General features: G+C 44.5%; 1 protein-coding gene across 5 annotated transcripts in view; it reads left to right on the top strand.

The window, feature by feature from the left end:
* Window positions 1-18,090, top strand: part of PALLD (palladin, cytoskeletal associated protein) — a 738,625-nt gene that overhangs the window by 501,452 nt on the left and 219,083 nt on the right. The window contains exon 1 of one of the 5 annotated variants that reach the window (XM_030191572.1): window positions 9,782-9,919. The exons of the other annotated variants lie outside the window; for them this stretch is intronic. The gene's annotated coding sequence lies outside the window, so the exon portion shown is untranslated. Of the gene's footprint in view, window positions 1-9,781; window positions 9,920-18,090 lie in introns of those variants that run through there. 5 annotated transcript variants of the gene reach the window in all.

Genomic DNA, 18,090 nt, shown 5'->3' with positions numbered 1-18,090 from the left:
GTGGATCAGCCCCAAATTCTTTGTTATAATACACAAAACGCACTGTTTTCATAGTAAAATTTAAGAGTTAGCAGCCTTCCTAATCATCCAGGGCCAGTGTAAGCACTGAACTACTTAGAGCTTGATTCTTTAAGCTTTTCTCACCGTAGACACAGAATGGGAGAAAATCTTCAGAGAAGCAGGTAAAGACTTAAGGTTCAGTAAGTACAGTGCAGTCTTTAAGCCTGTGATTGTTCAAGACTTGCACAATTACATTGGAAGCAACAGGCTGAATGTCTGCCAAAAAAAATGCTGTTGACTTGAAAAAGCCTAGGAGAAATCTATGGGGCCAGTGAGTGAGAGCTGCCAGAAAATGTTGCCTGAGAGACCAGGAGGAAGAGCAGAGCAGTGTAGGGAGGAGGACAGAAAGGAATGCATACTCTAAGCCTGTAATATCCATCCCATGACATTCAAGCTTTGAAACTGGCAGCCTTACTGTACACACTTGCTTGTTTTCAGTTCCCACTTCTAATTCTAAATAAGAGAAATAGCATGCATGGTTCAAATGCAATATAGAGGTCAATTTTCAAACAGATTACAGATGGTCGGCGCTGTACCTGATGTCTAAACACTACTCAAGTTCAAGAGTAGTGACTTTAATTTGACTAATTTAAAAAAAAAAATAGCTGCTGATGAGTGGAGGAGGGGCCTAGTGGTTAGTGCACTGGTCTTGTCATCCAGAGGTGGCCAGTTCAAATCCCACTGCAGATTCTTGTGATCTTGGGAAGTCACTTAATACTCCATGGCCTCAGTTATAAGCTTAGATTGTGAGCCCTCCTGGGACAGGGAACTACCCCAGTGTACCTGAATGTAACTCACCTTGAGCTACTACTGAAAAAGGTGTGAGCAAAATCCAAATAAATGAATTACTACTTGAGCCACTCTCTTGATTACTTTTTTTTGTTCAGAAAAATAAGAATATGGTTTTGAAAACTTAATGTAAGAGAAAAGATATTGTTTTTTATGGTCAAAAGGTTTTAATGTTTCCTGATGTAGCTAAGTCCAAGCTCAGGAGAAAGGCTTTTCTTCAGTTGAAATCAAAAGTTACTCAAATGGGAGGGACCTTTTTTTTTCAATGTTCCCCTGTAAATATTTAACCTCCTGGCAAGGAAAACAATATATCTTTTTAGACCCTCACTAACTGGAACATTTTTGAGTGATAAAGTTCCCTTATAAGATTATTCCCTTGTGTACAGGAGAGTAGGATATGGGTCTGTTAAGTGAATAGGATTGCTAGTGTTAGATTTGAAGATAGAACAAATTTTCTCCTATAATGTTTTTCAGGTTTCCCCTTGATGTGGGAGCTATATGCACTAATTTAAAAGATTTTTTTTATTTCCTGATGTTAATTGCTTGATTTCCTTGTAGTGCAATTTTTCTTGGTGTATTCTTGATGTAATGCAATAAAATGAATACATAAATGCCTCTCGAGTTTCATTTTCAGAGGAACTGGAGATATAAAACTATGCATGCACTCCAGTAACTGCATATGGGGCAATTCCAGAAACTAGTGCCTGGAGGTACAGGACACTTATGTGCCTTTGGTTGACAGGCACCTATATGCACTAGGTACTATTCTATAAGGTAATGCCTAAATGCCATAGGGTCTAAATGTTAGGGGATACATGTGGGGGGAGAATGGACAGGCCATGAGCATGTCTCCCAGTTATGCATACATTTAGGTGTAAACACATAGGGGTCAATACCCAAAGCGATTTAACCTGCCAGAAACAACTCCTGGCCAGTTAAATCAGTTGTTCAGGGCTAACTACTAATTTTCAGTGGCTCTTAATCAGTTAGTGCCTCTGAAAACAACCAGTTAGCACTGAACTGAAAACCATCTATTTTGAGGGTGTTCCGGGGTGGAGTCAGAACTTGCTGGTTATGTACCGATATTCAGCACTTAACTGGCCAAGGTAACTGCATAACTAATACCGCATACAAGTCAATCCTATCTTTATGCGCTAACCCACAGCTGGTTAAGTGCCAAATATTGCACTCAACTGGCTATGCCAGTGGATCCCAAACCTGGTCCTGAAAGGCACCCCAGTCAGTCAGGTTTTCAGGATATCCACAATGAATATTCATGAGATCAGGGGTAGACTGAGGATGGTCTGGGCCTCCAGGCACTGAGGGTGATATGGGCCCCACCACCTGGCTGCTGCCTGAGACCCCCCTGCCGCCACAGCTGATGCCCTGCTGCCCCAGTCCTATCTGAGTGGTCCTGGTGGCCTCTGCGAAAGGGCATGTTCTTTCCTGCCTGCTGCGCTGCAGCTGTTCCCCTGCCTGCCGGCACTGCCGTGTTTTCAAAATGACAGCCGAGACTTCCCACGGTAATCTCATGAGACTTCCACAGGCAGTCTCAGCAGCCATTTTTAAAATACAGTGGTGGCAGACGGAGATGGAATAGTGGCAGCCCAGAGGGCCGGGCAGGAAATAACATGCCCCCCCACCCCACTGAGGCCACTAGATCACCAGTGGTGTGCCAGGCATCTGTGCAGAGCCTCTGGGCCCTCAGGCACATGGTCAGTCCGCCCCTGCATGAGATAGATTTGTATGCACTGCTTCTACTGCATGCAAGTCTCTCTCATGAATATTCATTGTGGATATCCTGAAAACCTGACTGGCTGGGGTGCCTCCAGGATCAAATTTGGGAACCACAGGGCTATGCATTAGCCAGCTACTACTACTACTACTACTACTGATAATTTTTATAGTGCTACTAGCTGTATGCAGCACTGTACACATTATATGCAGGTACTTTCTCTGTCCCTAGAGGGTTCACAATCTACGTTTTTGTACCTGGGGCAATGTAGTGTTAAGTGACTTGCCCAAGGTCACAAGGAGCTGTAATGGGAATTGAACCCAAGTCACCAGGATCAAAGTCCGCTGCACTAACCATCAGGCTACTCCTGCTCCACAGCTCTGGAAATTCAATACTGGTGCCCGGATGTGATCCGGCATTGAATTTCTGTAAATGTAAATTCAGTGCCGGGTCATTGAATTTCTGGGTTTAACACCAGCAGCGGTCAGCAAAACATTGATTGCCACCAGCTGAATATTGGGCTCATAAAAGTTATATGCAGAAGAGGAGGAGGAAGAGGGGCAAAAGCTATACACAGAACAGTAAAATCCAGCCCTACACCACTTAGCTTATATGTGTTGAGTGGTACTATATACAGTGGTGCCATTTAAGTTGCTGACGCCACTGATTATAAAGGGTTAATTCTCAAAAGATCACCTACAGTTAGGCACTAAAATGCTGGATGCTAAGCGTGAATTCTATATGGGAAATAATCCGCATTTTAGCACCTACGTTTAGCTACAAGTACTTACGCCATGTCAAAGGCTGGTTTAAATGCTCACACTCAACTGCTGTCAGTTACACGCATAGCACACAGTATTCTATAAGTGCTGGACATGCCCCTGACCCACCTATGCCCCTCCCATGCCCATCCCCCTCCATATCCACACGAGTGGCATAGCCATGGTTGGGCCTGGGTTAGGCACAGGCCCACCTATTTTGGACTCGGGCCCAACCAGGAGTGGCATAGCAGCGATGCAGTTGGCGGGGATCCCTAAGCCCCGCCAGCTGAAGACTCCCGGGGGGGGGGGCACTTAAGTCCACTACCCCACCCCAGGTACCTTTAAATCCTTTAGTTCTTTGCTAGCAGTGAGCAGCAACACATTCCCCAGCTCTTGCTGGCCTGAGCCTTCCCTCTGAAGCAACTTCCTGTTCACGGGACCAAGAAGTTGCATCAATCGAAGGCTCGGATCCAGTGCAAGCAAGGGGAATGATTTGCTCGCTGCCAGCAAAGACCTAAAGGATTTAAAGATACTGGGAGGGTTAGGAAGTGGAGCTAAGTAACCCCCTCTAATCGCCTGGGGGGGGGGAGGGAGAGATGCCAGGGGGAGGGGCAGAAGGGGGCAGGGTTGTCATGCCCACCCACTTTGGACTCAGGCCCACCCAAAATTGGGTATTTGGCTATGCGCCGGATCCACATCCCCTTGCAGTTGCTACTGTTATAGAATCCTGACTAAGGGCAGTTATGTAACTACAAATTAGTGCCAAATTTATTTATTTTATTTATTAGGATTTATTTACCGCCTTTTTGAAGGAATTCATTCAAGGTGGTGTACAGTAAGAATAAATCAAACATGAGCAATAGGCAATTACAGCAGTAAAAATATTCAAGTAACAATACAAAATATGGCATGGTATACTTCTTACAATGTCAACACAATACGTAATAGAACATTATAATTTGTAGTGAAGGGTAAGGCAAAGTTGTAACATATAGATGGGTAAGAAAGTAGGAAGAATTTGAAAGTAAGGTGACTGATTTGAAGAAAGTTGCACATGAGGTCAGAGAGATGGTTAAATATTATCTCAGTTAGGCTAGGAGTGGATAACATGTCCCGCTGCAGTATGTTGCCATATATTGCCAATATATTGTTTAACTTCAATTTGCACCTAATTTAAGAAGTTACGTACATAACCGACATTATTTTATAACCTGTATGTGCAATTTTGTGTGCTAAGCACAAAAACATGCACACAAGATTATAGAATTAGGCAGCCAAACTTAAGTGTCAGCACTGGCACATAGGTTATATGTGAAATGCGGCTGGCTCAAAATCAGCCCAATATTTTAAATCAACTTACAGCATAGCTGTATTTTATCAAGTACAGTGTTGTAAACCATAGAGTTCATCAGCATTTTATCATGAGCGAAGCAGACCCTGAGGTGACGTTTGATTAATGAACAGTTAAGAGAAGTGTAATTGCTTTTGAGTTAATGTTACATGATTGTAACAACATAGATATTTACTATTTATTTATTTATTTATTTATTATTATTATTAGGATTTATTTACCGCCTTTTTGAAGGAATTCATTCAAGGCGGTGTACAGTAAGAATAGATCAAACATGAGCAGTAGGCAATTAGAGCAGTAAAAATATTCGAACAATACAAAGTATGGCATGATATACTACTTGCAATGACAACACAATATGTACTAGAACATTAAAATTGGTAGTGAAGGGTAAGGCAAAGTTGTAACATATAGATGAGAAAGTAGGAAGAATTAGAAAGTTAGGTGATTGAGTTAACAGTAATTAAATGGAATTAACTGAATGTTAGAGGCAGATCAGTACCTTGGACCAAAGATCCTGCGATAGCCCCGCCTCCAATGTCTGTCAATACTTTAGTGTCAACAGTTCAGGAGCAGCACAGACCATACAGTGGAGATAATGGTGCTGAGCCAGGACCTACACTTCACCCAGCCCCATCCCATTGTTCAGTTTTTGTGGGGATCCAACACCTCCTTGGGTTGTCTTTGCTTAGGGCCCTTTTTACTAAGCGGCATAGGCGCATACGCACGCCCAACGCACACCAAAATGGATGTACCGCCTGACTACCGCATGGCTCTTGCAGTAATTTCATTTTTGGCGTGTGTCCAATACGCATGTCTGAAAAATATTTTTTTTATTTTCTGGAGTATGTAGCGGATGTGTGCCAAGTGGCATCTGACGCACGTAGGTCATTACCGCCCTAATTTTTTACCACTAGGTCTAAGGCTGGCGGTAAGGTCTGAAACCCAAAATGGATACACAGCAATTTTGATTTTGACGCACGTCCATTTTGGGGGGAAAAAAAGAGGCCTTTTTTACAGGTGCACAAAAAAATGATTCTGCGCGCACCGAAAACCCACGCCTACATTACCACAGGCCATTTTTCAGCACGCCTTTGTAAAAGGACCCCTTAAAGACTAACATTTAGCAGATTTTGTACATATGTATCCTTAAAGTGCATCCAGTGGCATAAGAAAAAATGGAGCATAGAAAATATTTGCATTAACTGTAAATATTAGGGCTGCATTTCAATTAAAATGTTTAATCGCGATTAAAGATAGGGGTATAGCCACCAGTCCATTAGGGGGGCACAGGGATGGACTGGGTGGGCACGCATTTCCTCTCCCTTCCCCCCTCCACCCCATATTAGATATCATATCTTTGCTGTGGGGATGCCTAAGCCCTGCCAGTCGAAGAAATCCACTGCCAAAGCGGCCCCCTTCTTCCTTGTGCTGCCTGAGTTTAAGGAAAGGATAATAGGCTTAAGGAAGCCAGTTTAAGGATAGGGAAGGAGAGGTAGGAAAGGTAGATGGGAGAGGGAAAGATATAGCTAGAGAAGAAGGACAGGAGGCGGAGAAAGGAAGTGGCCACTGGAAGCAATAAGGATGGCGATTGCAAAGGTACAATCAGCATTTTGCCAGAGTAACAGCTGATCAGCGGGGCCTACCTCAGACTTGAACGGAATGGGGAGGCTGAAGGCTTCAAGAAAGAGAGGCAATGGTTGAGAAGGGGGATGATGCTTGTATGGCAATCTCCTGATCAAAAGCTGTGATGTTGGCGCCTGGGCATGTCAGAGGTATATGCCCCAGGCGGACAAGAAAAATTATGCATCGTGACTAAAGCAGAAGTAGAGCAAGCTGTGTGACTCAAAAAGGCTAGGCCCTAAATGTTCTAAATAAGAATTTGACACATACAGGTAATTGCTTATTACTGTAAAATATATACTTGAATGAAATTGATCAATACTGTGAATGTTTTTACATTTATTAAGTTATAGAATGCTGCGGCCATAATAAATTACACTCTTTTTTTTTTTTTGGATAACTTGTCAAGTGTCGATATATGTCGTGTATGGTGTGGCCTGGAAGGAGAGTGCTTAGGTGCTGCCTGCCCAGTTTGTGTCATTTCAAACAAATGCACATCCCTAGTTCTTCCACATCATCTTCCTCTCTGAATAATTCTTGTTGATCTAATACCAGGTTTCAGCACATGCAAAGACTAGGGCTCTTCAGCTTGGAAAAGAGATGGATGAGGGGAGATATGATTGAGGTCTACAAATTTCTGAGTGGTGTAGAATGAGTAGAAGTAAATAGATGTTTTACTCGTTCCAAACTTTAAAAAGGCTAGGGGACACTCAAGGAAGTTACATGGAAATACTTTTAAAACAAATTGGAGGAAATATCTTGTCACTCAATGAATAGTTAAACTCTGGAACTCTTTGCTGGAGGACGTGGTAACAGTGGTTAGTGTATCTGGGTTTAAAAAAGGTTTGGACAAGTTCCTGGAGGAAAAGTCCATAGTCTGCTATTAAGACAGACATGGAAAAGCAACTGCTTGCCCTCGGATTTCTAGCATTGAATGTTGCCACGATTTGGGTTTCTGCCAGGTACTTGGCCACTGTTGGAAAAAGGATACTGGGCTAGATGGACCATTGGTCTGACCCAGTATGGCTACTCTTATGGCTACTCTTCTGACTGCAGCTGCTCTGTCTGAGCCTTGCAAAATAGAACCAGACCAATGTGGTCCACCTGATGGTACAGTCAATACGGGTTGGATGGAGTCTGTGGAAATAGTAGGAACTGTGACTATCTTGTTAGCCTGCCTTAAAGATTACAAAAGAAATGAAAGGGATCAGTATCATTCAGTTGAAACCTACTGTGCATTACTTAAAAGGTTCAGCAGTGACCAGGAGAACAAAATGTTTAGGGCTTTCTGGCCTTTCCAGGCACTGCTGAGTAGAGAGTTACACGGGGACAGAAATCCAACCCGTCCCCACCCGTCCCCGCTGGAATCTAACCCACCATCCCCATCTGTCCCCCATAGGAAATCTAACCCATCCTCGTCCATCCCCATGGGGAATTTAACCCATCCCCACCCATCCCCGCGGGTACATTAAAAAAAATTCCTGTCTGCTCACTGGGTTCAAGCCACAGCACTGCAGGCAAGGAAGGAACGGAAGTTGGAAACTGGAACATTCTGGTGCGCATAATGTAAGACTTCTCTGATTCACTGGCACTGTGTGCTAAGAGATCGCCAAATGCACACACCAGTAGGTCAGGTGACATCTGATGCTCATGCCTATGTCAGAGCTGAGGTCTGCGCATCAGCCCGGGAGCAGAGAGGATTAATAGTAACATAGTAAATGACAGCAGATAAAAACCGGAGCGGTCCATCCAATCTGCCCAATAGACATAATCATTATCAATTCATGATTACATCAACAATGAATGTGATATTATATACTTGATTACGGTCATTCTGTGTCGTTTCTGGGACATAGACCATAGAAGTCCGTCCGACCCTAACCTTATGTTCCAACTGCTGGAGTTGCCCTTGAAGCCCACTCCAGCCTATTTATCTTCTCATTTGCTGGACACAGACCGTAAAAGTCTGTCCAGCACTGTCCTCATGTTCCAGTCACTAAAGTTGCTGTCTAAGCCCTTTCCAGCCCATCTTAAACCAGATTGCCATATATGAGACACAGACCATACAGGTCTCCCGGTATCGGCCCTAGTTCATCACAGCCAGAGTCGCAATCTAAGTGTCACTAGACACATCCACACACATTCAGCCATTTAAGTTTAGTTTTTTTTATAACTTCCATTTTCTAATTAGAAGTCCTCTATGTTTATCCCATGCCTTTTTGAATTTCATCACCATTTGTATCTCTACCACCTCCTTAATGGAGACTTTCCGCATCTGTGCTGTTAAAGCAAGGAGGAGGAGACAGAACTCAAAGAACTTGGTACTCGGTAGGTGAGAGGCTGGCGCAAGTGCAGCATACACTTCCATGGGAACCCCGCAGGAACTGCTTCCGTCTCCTTGGGAACCCCACAGGAACTGCTTCCGTCCCCACGGGATCCCCGCAGAACTGCTTCCATCCCTGCGGGAATCCCGCGAACCCCATTCCCGTGCAAGTCTCTACTCCTGAGTTTAGTTTACTTTAGTTGGTGAAAGTATGGGTTTAGTGATTGAAGTAATGTATATTCTGGGGTGTAAGTGTATTTCTTGGTGATATTGTTTAAGTATGTGATAGGCCTTGGAAGGATGTTAGGGATGATTAGTAATTGTTTCTGTATCAATTTAGATATATTTTAATTATTGTTGTAAATCACATTTACAACATTTTTGATGACAAAAGTACTATAAAAATGAAATTACTTTTTTTTTTAACTTCTAGAAGCGATTCTCTAATTTCTTGCCTTCTGCATTTTTGTAACAATGGCTGGAGTATAGAGGGTGGGGAAACCAGGTTGAGGTTTTACTGTATATTTCTATCATCCTGCATTACATGCAGAATGATATGAACTTGTAGGTACAGGGATTTTGCGGGATATATGATTCTAATAGCATAACAGGCTGCGCCTAAAATGAAATGATGTGGCAGACAGAAATGTAAAAAGCTTTGCTGTGTGTGCACACAGAAACCCCAGCGTCTGTAGCAAAGTCCTTAATGCTGCAGTTTCGGAAAGACACTCGTTTACGTGCCAAACTGCATCCCTTCCTCCCAAATGCACTTTATGCCCCAATTAGGGATTTCTTTCCGCAGGGAAAAAAAAGAAAAAAAAAAAAAAGTCTGTACAGTAGTTTTTGTGAGACACGGCCGGGACTCTCATTGGCAAAATGATTTGCCCAACATCCAGTGGCGGAGATGAGAAGAAAGATTAAAACATTACCAGAAATAACCCTGAAAGAGAAGGAAACCAGATCAGTCGTCAGAGCTCCAGATCACCTCTTTTCCCTGAGCGCACTCCCGTTCCAAGAGGGGACTCTTATTTTGACGCAGCTGGCTAGCGAAGACTCTTCTGAAGAATCACAGTCATGAAGCTGGTGTTCCCCCTGCTTCCCTGCCTAGCAGGCTCTGTCTGCCACTGAGTTAGGTACCTGCGAGACTCTGCTTCAGTCCCACTGTCCTGCTGCTGCTGCTGCTGCTGCCTCCAGCTGTTTCTCTCTCCCTTTCTGAGGCAGGTTGACTCCAGGAGGGCTGCTGCTGCTGCTCAGCACAACAAGCAGCACTTGAAAAGGTAAGGGGAGAATATAAAAGAATATACATCCACATTGCCTTTTCCCTTTGCGAGGGTATCTGTGAAGCCAGAGGGCAGAAAGCAAAGTGCTGGGAAGCTACAGCTTGTCATTCAGTATACCAACTTGAGAATCTGGGTTGTGATTGAGTTTTCTTCCGTGCAGCAGTACCTGAGGAAGGAGCTCATTTTAAAAAGGTATTTGCGTATTGAATAGCCAGCCTTTTGTACATAGCAATATCATCTACTGTTCTCATACTGTCTTGGTCCCAGCTATTTTACGTTTATTACTAGAAAGTAACTCATCCGCTGTTTTTTCTGACTCTGAAGATAAATAGCTCTTCTTAACATGGGCTTATTAGGTATTAAAATAGTGGGGGAGGAGGAGATTTAGCTCCCCTCAAAGTGTTATGAACATGAACTTAAACATGTAGCTGGCAAGAATGAAAGGTAGCTGAGGTCTGTCAAACTCCCATACTGTGGGTATTTTTCTGTCCCTGGAGAGTTCCCTGTCTAAGGTAGTAACAGAGGTGATGGAGGGTTAGGTGATTTGAAGTGGGTTCTCCTGGTTCTCGGGCTGCTATGCTAACCACTGGGCTACTTCTCCTCCTCCAGACTTCAGGAAAGTGGAACACCTTTATAGTTGGGGAGCCAAACAAACCAACGTCCAGCTCTGCCCTCCCCCACCCCAGTTCCCTAATTGCTGATGAGTTGTGGGGGCAAAACGTTGGTCAAGCCATGAACATGGGGGTCCATCCTGTTCCAATGCCTAGGTTACCTTTTAAGGGACTGATTTTAGGGGGGTGCATGGCCATGGTGGGACCCCAGCATGCGAATGTGCATGGCTGTGTTCTAGACTGACTTCTATAGGATGGGAAAGGATTACTGTGGTCTGCATGGGTCCCCCCTGAAATGTGTGACCCAGGGCAGTCATCCCTCTTCAGCACCCCCTTCCAATGAGGGCTCTGGCGTTCAGTGCTGTAGTTGGCAACCTGTGACTCCTGTTGTGTTAGCAGGTTCTTTTCTTTTGTAAAGCTCTCAGAATTGGGTCAGACAGAGCATTGCTTAATGAGGTCTAATTACTTTGGAATCTACAGGGCTACAGGCTAGGGCAGCTCACATTTGTCTGAATTTTGGTACTAGAGACAAAAAAAATGCAGAGTTCCATGGCAGCAACAGTGCCAAGACCAGGGGGGGGGGGGAGGAGAGTTTGACATGCCTTCTAATGATGTGTTTACAGAAACTTGGAAAGCAGAGATAGGCAGTGGCCATTGAAAGGAAACCAGCATCTGCTCTGCTGGGAGAATATTAAGAAGGCAGAGGACTACTGAGCTCACATGCTAGGTTAAGGTTAGAAGTGTATATTTCTCCTACTGCTACTACTTATCATTTCTGTAGCACTACTAGATGAACACAGCACTATAGACAAACAGTTGAGAGTTCCTGCTCAACAGTTTACAATCTATTCAAGATATTCAAACAGGACACATAAGGGATTAGGGAGTTATTTATTTTGAGAATTATTAAGACAAACATTCAATTTTGGAGACAGATCCAACGGTTCCTGGTTCAGACAGTACGGACCCCGGTAGATGGGAAATGGGAGCACTACGTGCTGGACACAAAGTCAGCGTTTGCAACGCAGGCGAAAGGTCCTAGGCTTTGGTGCCGTAAAGTCTGTTTGATAGCCCGCAAGACCATATTGCAAAAATGGATATCCTCAGAGCCACCAGCATATTGGCATTGGAGAAACGAGATACATGAGGTGGCTAACTGGGAAGCTAGAGAGGCGTCAGGCCGCCCGAAAAAGAAACAGCAGTTCCTACAAATTTGGAGTCCCTACATAAAGGGGCTTAGCCCACGAGGACGCAGTTTACTGCTCAATATATTATAGTTTAATCCTGGTGTGACAACTGTTTAGCATGTTCTTTCCTTAATGGATGGAAGTAAGGGGGCAGAGAAGGATTCTAAGACCTCTAGAGATCAGGAGTAGTTGAGTAAGGACCCAGAAAGAGGAGGGGAGGGGGAAGGGAGTATGGGGGACTGGGGAGGAGGGCGGGTAGGGTTTAGAGAGAGGGAGGTTGGAAGAGGGGTTGGAATATAAGAATCTGGAAATATGTGTGGTGGGGCAGGGGGGGACTTATTATTGTGACTATCGGCTCATATGAGGAAGTACGTATATGTTCAGGGAGGGTTTGAATAGCTGGGAGGGGGCCACAAGAGTACAGGCCCCATCTTGGCACAGTGACCGATTGCTGAGTCTGTACAGTTGATACCTGGCAGTTGTCCAAAGCCACAAGGGACTGTGGACCAGTTCGATAGTCGGGAGAACCTTCTGAGCCCTGACCACGAAAGCGAACCTAATTCACATAATAAAACTGTAATACAATTGGGTTCAAGGATTAGGGTTGGAGGGGAGGGAGGGAGAAAAGGATACAAATATTGATGATGGAAGCTAATGTTGTACCTGTACGATTACATTGTGTTCTTCAAGTTGTTAAATATTCATAGTCACCGTTTTGTTTATAATGTTGAATCATCAATAAAAATTGTTGAAACATAAGACAAACATTCAGTTCAATTTAGGTCTTATATACCGCTAATATCCCCTATTTAGGGTTCAGTGTGGTTTACAACATTAGTAAAATGGTTTACAGCATTAGTAGAATAATAGTTACAGTTTTATCAGTAAGACATTCTTGTTGGATTGATATGATTTATAGAGTGTTACACAGTGTGATTATAGTCTGTGTTAGATTTGATATTACCAAAATCCATTCATGGATCGGGGTTTGGTGAGCATTAGTAGTCTTTGGGAAGAAGAAAGTTTTTTTAGCTTCTTTCGGAAGCTGAGGGAGTGTATTCCATAATGTGGTCCCTGCCATTGAGAAGAGTGAGTTAAAGATCTTCTGATATTGGATTTCCTTGTGAAACGGTGGGGCTAAAATCAGCGAAGGTGAGTCAAGGGAGTCCGCACTTCATCGCGTCCGCTCACGGGACTCGCCATGCACTTGACCCCGAGTCCCCTAACTACACCGCACCCCATCTTATATTATGACCGTCAGCCCCATGGTTAGTTTAAAGTTAATCCGCCTATGCTCCCTTTCGTTTCGTTTACTCACTGCGAGGAGGGCACCACCGCAGCGGGCGAGGAGAAAAGTGCGCCTCCGTACCTGGGACTCCACGTGGGCCGGCCGACAGCGTAGCGCGAGTCGTGCGCGTTCGCGATGCCGCTTAATCTGGCGGAGATAAACACCAGGAACCTCTGGAAGCCAGCAACAGCGTCGGGGAAAAGTTTTCACTTAACAAGAATCCATGCTTCATGTTGACCAGAGCTTTGGGCGGATGTTGTGGCGTCCGGGGCGGGCAAAATTACGGTCTCGAGCGGGGCTTTCTCACATGCTGATGCCCGGACACCAGAAGAGGACGTCCGGGCTCGGTCCAGGGGTTTTAAACCCCCCCCCCCCTTGCCCCATCTTTCCCAACGGGGTGCCTCTGAGGGGCGGGAACAAGCCCGCCTCACCCCATACCCGCTTGGGCTAGTGCGCATCCCCATCGGGGCACGGCGCCATGTTAATGGCGGCTCCATGCACCCGTTGGGGCACTGCGCCTTGCTTTTCTTTTAGCCTGCTGGATTGAACAACGTGAACAGATGAGATATTAATCAGGAGTGCAGCGGTAGGACCTTGAAGAATCTGAAAGACTAGGCAGGGAACCTTAAACTTGGTTCTTTCAGCTGTTGGTTGCCAGTGTAGTTTTGTAAGGTAAGGTGAAACCCTGGTGTATCTGTTGAGTTTGACGATTAGTTTTGCCGCTGTGTTCTGTATGATCTGTAGTTTATATATACGTGTGTATATATACACACACTTTTAATGTCAAGAAATAGGGCATTTCGGTAGTCCAGATGTGGTAGGATAAGCATTTGTACCAGTATTGCAAAGGCTTTTTGGTCAAAGAATGACCTGATTAGACAAAGTTGTCTCATTTTAAACATTGTTTTCTTCCAAAGTAGGTTGATATGGGATGCGAATGATAAGGAGGAGTCAAGGATGACTCCGAGCACTCTATCTTCTGATTCAACTGGGAAGGTGATATTGTTGGGTAGTGTTATTGAAGTTGGGACTTCAGGCCTTGATTCTGGAACCAGAGAATCTTAGTCTTTAGGGTGTTCAATTTCAGCTTGTAAGTTAGGGCCCAGGTCTGAATAGTGTTCATTCCAATTAATGCCAATTGGGTTGGATCTTGGTGTGAGTGTGTCAGAGCTAGAGGGAGCATGATGTCATCTGCGTATGATAGTAATAGTTCTCCTAATTAATTTATTTTATTTTTTGTTACATTTGTATCCCACGCTTTCGCACTCATGGCAGGCTCAATGCGGCTTACATGGGGCAATGGAGGGTTAAGTGACTTGCCCAGAGTCACAAGGAGCTGCCTGTGCCTGAAGTGGGAATCGAACTCAGTTCCTCAGTTCCCCAGGACCAAAGTCCACCACCTTAACCACTAGGCCATTCCTCCACTCTAAGCCTTGAAGAATAGAGTTGAAGGAAGACATGAAGAAGTTGAACAAGATGGGGGAGAGCGGGGACCCTTGGGGAACCCTTCGTTTCAGAATCCAGAATTTGGAAAGGTTTTTGTTTTGTTTCACCCTAGTAGCTTCAGTTTGAGATGAATTTGTTGAACCAATTGAGGACTGGTCCGGTAATTCCAATCTGACTTAGACGATCCAGTAGCATTACGTGGTCCACATGGGTACTGAGCAGATGGTGCCTCAAAAAGGTGGGCTTTTAGCCACTATTCCCTCTAAGCTGAGTGGGAGTCCTCCACCTACAGTCCTGCCAGTGAGGGTTGCTGTTTCACTATCACATTTTCAATGCTTGAAAACAAAAATTGAAACACCACCCCTCCCATTGGCAGCAGTGCAGATGGAGGACTTCCACTAGGCTTAGAGGGAACAGTTCTTGTAGCCTGGATTTGAACAGGGCCAGAGACAGATCATGAGGCATTGCCGCCGAGAGGGGGGGGGGGCAGGGGGGACAAAATTCCCCGGGCCTGGGCCTCCAAGGGGGGCCCGGCACCGCAGTCCCACCCGCCCCTCTGTTGTCGACCGTCTGCCACTGGGCCGGGCCCCCTGCATTGAAATCACAGTGCCTCTCACCTCCGTGTGAAAGCGCTACGGGCAGCAGGGCAGCAGATCACCTCCCTTCGGGCCTCCTTCCCTCCCTGTGTCCCGCCCTCGCCTGACGATTTCAATGCAGGGGGGCGGCGGAGGCGGGGCCCCAGGGGCGGCCTTCCCCCGGGCCCAGCCCAGTCTCTCGGCGGCCCTGTCATGAGGTAGTGACTCAGGAAGTCTATTCTAGGGCTACGGTGCAGCAAGATGGAAGGAACAGAGTCTGGAGTTGGAAGTGGAAGCGAAGGATACAGAAAAGAGTGTCTCAGACAACCACTTCTAGTAGACTGATACTGCATATTGAATGTAACATGGGATCAGACTATAATATGCTAATTGGGCCTTCTCTGGCTCCCTCTCCAGTACCACCGTGGCAGTTCCCATTTTCAGCAGTAAAATAAAGTCCTCAATTATCATGGCAAAAAGAAAAAAAAACTTGAAGTTTCATAGGACTCGTCAGGGAACAATGTGTTAACATAACTACATACACCCATGGCTCTTTATTAGAAGGATATTAGAGAGGGAAGTTTAAAAGACATGAAACATGGACTGACATAAACATGTATCCCCCTCCTTGAACAAGAATTGCTGATGAATCACACCTGATTTCACCAGACTGCAATGCAGTGGAAGCCAGATGAGGAGGTGGCCTATCACTCTAGTGACATTTACATTAGTGCTCGTCAGGAAGGTTATTAATAAAAGCACTTATCATTGCCATCACTTCCCCTATGTGTTTAACTGTTGATAGCATGAGCCGCAAAAAGGGGGTGATTCTAAAAGGAAGGACGGTGCCTTCTTTCCCTTATTGAATATTAGCATAACTGGGTATATTATGTATGTTTCTATTTTAGACACACACACTTATGTCAGCCCTAGTACTGGTGTAATTCCTCAAGGCTGACAACTAGGGGAGTCCAGTTGAAATCCTGCTACTGCTTCTTGTGATCTTGGGCAAGTTACTCAACCCTCCAGTGCCTCAGGTGCAAACTTAGACTGTGAGCCCGCCAGGAACAGGGAAGTACCTAGTGTACCTGAGTGTAACTCACCTTGAGCTACTACTGAAAAAAGGTGTGAGCAAAATCCAACTAACCAAATAATTTGCAGTATTCAGTAAATTAATCTTAAGTGTGAGTCCCGTCCACACACACTGTCCAAATTTTACCCGTTTGTACCCACCTGCAAACTATGTGGTACTGAAGATAGGTGCATAGTTACAGATTAACATGTAGCCCGCATATTGCCAAATAATGTTATATTATAATAGACTTATAACCCGCCAAATCCCTCAATTGAGGTTCTAAGCGGCTTACAAAAAGATAGAGAAGAATATTATCAAGAATTGCAAAACTATTCAAATTACTTCTTAAAGGAGTTAGAAAACAAGTAAGTCTTTACCATTTTATGAAAGGAAAAATAATTTCTTAAAGAACAAAGTTCCATAAATGCACAGTAAGATATATAAAAGAGTGAGAAGAAAGTGCGTTAACCCTCACAGTTCAAACAGAAGGAAAGGCCAGAAGCAAAGGATTGTAACTTCTAGTTAATGTAGTAGAACTTAGTAAATTAATCAACAAAAATAATCCTTCTGGGCAATAATCTTCTAAAATCTTAGAAACTAAACAAACCACTTTAAAATGAACCTGAGCCCATACTGGACACCAATGCAGATCCATCAACAATGGTGTAACTTGATCAACTCTTAAATCGATCTTACATAAGATACATAAGTATTGCCACACTGGGACAGACCAAAGCTCCATCAAGCCCAGTATCCTGTTTCCAACAGTGGCCAATCCAGGTCACAAATACCTGGCAAGGTCCCAGAAAAGCTCAATATATTTTATGATGCTTATCCCAGAAATAAGCAGTGGATTTTCCCAAGTCAATTTAATAATGGTCTATGGACTTTTCCTTTAGGAAGCCATCCAGACCCTTTTGCTGCTGAATGTTGTATTAACTGAATCTTACTCATCAATTTTGTAGCCATCCCCAAGTACAAGGAATTTCCATAATCCAAAAAGCAAAAAAAATAAGAATGCACACATACCCTGCATCTATGCCAGTCTTCTAATCATTTATTTATATATTTGGCGTTATATTTTGCCACCCTCTTAATAGAATTACCCCAAAGTGTTTGAAGAAGTTCTGTGCTTTTGTATGAATGGCACTGAAGGCAAGTTTAAGCCTTGCTGTCAAGAGTACTGGACAACGGGAGCTGCTCATTTCCCCTTATACCAGTGGTTCTCAAACGTTTTCAGTTCTCAGCGCCCTTAATTTCCATGCAATTTTTCAAGGCTCTCCCCCCGCTCTAGTGGTCTGAGTGGCAAAGGGCCCCCCCAGATCTCTTCAAACTTGTACATAGTATCACATTCCATTGCAGTCAGTCAACTTAAGAAACAAACATTTCACAACTTTTTATAAAGTTTAAGTTGGCCATTGTGGACTGAGTCTAACCAATCCCATAGCAAGCCCAGAATGATAGGCTACCCTCAGGGAGCTACCTGATGCCAGTAGCTTACAACCTCTGCTGTGCGCCCTTGGTCTGTCTCCTGCTCCTGTGTGCCAGGACCTGGGTTATCATGTGTTAAGGGGGCTTGGGACTTTCTGTGGGTTACAATCAAAGCAGTTTACATATTATATACAGTTATTTATTTTGTACCTGGGACAATGGAGAGTTAAGTGACTTGCCCAGGGTCACAAGGAGCTGTAGTGGGAATTGAACCAAGTTCCCTAGGATCTCAGGCACTAGGCTACTCCTCCACTCCACTCCTCCAACACGTTAGCTCTATCTACTCTGCCACTGGACACAAAAGGAGGCCCCTGCCCGTGGCCGGCGGTAGAGCACAGTTAACGAGCTAACACATGATAATCCGAGCCCCGGCACACAGGAGTGGGAGACCAGTCAGTGTGCGTTTATTTTGTCTCTCCCTCCTCAGCACTCCCTGTGAGTTTGCTGCATCACACAGTTTGGGAGATGCTGTTTTATACTGTGTAATTTTATACC

The sequence above is a fragment of the Microcaecilia unicolor genome, chromosome 2 (genome assembly GCF_901765095.1).
Source record: "Microcaecilia unicolor chromosome 2, aMicUni1.1, whole genome shotgun sequence".
Lineage (NCBI taxonomy): Eukaryota > Metazoa > Chordata > Amphibia > Gymnophiona > Siphonopidae > Microcaecilia > Microcaecilia unicolor.
The sequence above is the reverse complement of the archived record's forward strand: the minus strand, read 5'-3'. Positions and strand labels throughout refer to the sequence as shown.